This window comes from Petaurus breviceps, unplaced genomic scaffold, assembly GCF_028583685.1.
Source record: "Petaurus breviceps papuanus isolate PSGF00001 unplaced genomic scaffold, PetGlider_PUasm1.0 456, whole genome shotgun sequence".
NCBI lineage: Eukaryota > Metazoa > Chordata > Mammalia > Diprotodontia > Petauridae > Petaurus > Petaurus breviceps.
The window spans coordinates 914,419-916,740 of NW_027186343.1; the positions used below are offsets into that span (position 1 = coordinate 914,419).

At 51.3% G+C, this 2,322-nt stretch overlaps 1 pseudogene; it reads left to right on the forward strand.

The window, feature by feature from the left end:
* The first annotated feature begins 1,044 nt into the window (after window positions 1–1,044).
* LOC138171711 (cyclin-A2 pseudogene) lies at window positions 1,045–2,274 on the forward strand (annotated as a pseudogene).
* The last annotated feature ends 48 nt before the right edge of the window (window positions 2,275–2,322 follow it).

The window sequence follows — 2,322 nt, forward strand, 5'->3', positions numbered from 1 at the left end:
CGACTTGCAATTGAATTTGATTTGAGGGAAGGCTGGGCAAAGTCACCAGCCTTACTTTCTCCTCCAGAGCCATATGGGTCCAGTGACCAGATATCAGTCAGGACGACTGGCGATCACCCAGGATGCAATGGGAAACCTTGCTCTTTTTAAGCTAAGGTCTTTCCGAGTTCTCACTTTGAGTGAGGCAAGTCAGTGAATAGATGTGTTGAAGAAGTATGTCAAGGGATGGAAGCTTTAATTAAAAAAAAATCACACTGGGAGGGAAAGACCCTTAGGGTTGCTGGCCAAAAGAGAAGCAGTTACTACTGACTTTCACTGAGACAGGAGGGCCCAAAAAGTAACGTTAGGTGGTGCTTGAGCACCTTTTGCTGTCCGATCAATGAGATCCAGAGTGAACTGGGTTTAAGGCATGGTCTTCTGAGAGAGAAATCTATCCAGTAAACCCCAAGATTACTAGGTAGGTTTCAGTCATCAAAATTTCCTTCCTTTGGGCGGAACACCCTTAGCTAAGGATGTGATACCCCATTTTGGGAGGAAAGAGAAGAGAGGAGAGAGAGAAAATGAGGGGAGGAAAGAAGAAGAGAGGGGAAGGGGGGAAAGAGGAGAGGGGAAAGGAGGGGAGGCTGAGTTGCCCAACTGAAACTGGCCAGCTGGGTCGGCGTTCGGGCAGCTCACAGGTTGTGGTCTATCATTCCTTCTCAAAGCGGACCAGGACTTCAGGAAGATGCTACCAGGACTTGGCTTTGAGGTAGGGCTGTGCAGTCACCAGCCTCACTCTGAGGAGTCAGACAAACGTGTGAACTTGGAGTGCCTCGGGGTGGCTGCCACCTGAAGGTGTTAACTTGCCTCAGTGGCAGAGCACCAGAGGATTCAGTCAAGGGGAATTCACACCTTTCCAAGGTAAATCGGAGGTGGGGCTACTTCCTATAAAAGGGTCGGATCATTCAGCTCCCATAGCTTTCCTTTGGGGGACTGAAAGTCCACGGAACACAGCTGCTGAAGGAGCCCCGAAGGCTAACCCCGTGGGACCGGAGACCCTGAGCCATGCTGCCCCGGGACCCCCACGCAGACCACAGAAAAGAGGACATCCATCCAGATGGGCGCGGCCGCCGTGCCAAAGTCATCAGGACTTGCGGGGGGCTGGCCTTGGTGAGGGTCCCGCGTCATAGTCTCGTCCTGCATCGTCTGAAGCCCAGGGGTCTGGGGCTGGCTGCTTCTCTCAGCGCTATTTCTGTTCATGATGAGCAGGGTGATGTCGGGCCCTGGAATACCATCCGTCAGCAGGCTGCTTTCAACGATTGCGGGAATGAACGAGTTGGGGAGAATGCAAAGAAACTTCCGGTCCCTAGAAAGTTGGAGTCTGAGGGTGCTTGGCTGCCAGAGACAAGACGACCTTTGGTACTCCCTGATTATCCAAAGGATGCCAGTTTTGCGCCCCTTACTATGGACATGTCTATGCGACTGGAACCAGAAGAAAAGCCAGCAAATGTCAATGAAGTCCCCGAATACCATGAAGACATCTATCTGTACCTCAGGGAAATGGAGTTTTGGTATAAGCCTGCAGCGGGTTACATGGAGAAGCAGCCAGGCGTAACCAAGGGCACGCGGGCTGCCTTGGTGGACTGGCTGGTGATGGCGGGGGAGGAAACCAGGCTCCAGAATGAGACTTTGCACTTGGCTGTGAACTACATCGATAGATTCCTCTCCAAGTCACCGTTCCAGGGGGAGCTTCAGCTGCTGGGCACTGCCGCCCTGCTCCTCGCCTCCAAGTTTGAGGAAATCTACCCCCCAAGCGTGGCCGAGGTTCTGTACCTCACAGATAAGGAGTACACGAAAAAGGAGGTGTTGAGAGTGGAGCAACTGCTGCTGAAAGTGCTCGCTTTTGACCTTGCAGCACCAACCGTCAACCATTTTCTCGCTCAGTATTTCCTACATCAGCAGCAGGTCAATTCTAGAGTGGAAAGTCTGGCCATGTTTCTGGGAGAGCTGAGTTTAATGGATGCTGACCCATACTTGAAATATTTACCGTCAGTCATCTCCGGAGCTGCCTTTCATATAGCACTCTACACAATCACTGGGAAAAGCTGGCCAGAGTCTTTAATCCAAAAAACAGGATACACCTTGAAAAGTCTTAAGCCATGTCTAATGGACCTCTATCAGACCTTCCTTAGAGCGCCACAGCAAGCCTTACAATCTATACAAGAAAAATACAAGACGGCAAAGTACCAAGGTGTATCCCTCATCAGCCCTCCAGAGACACTCAGCTTAGAGTGAGGGGGAGACAGCTCTCCCTGCAACAGAAGCCAAGTTGTACAGTTTTTT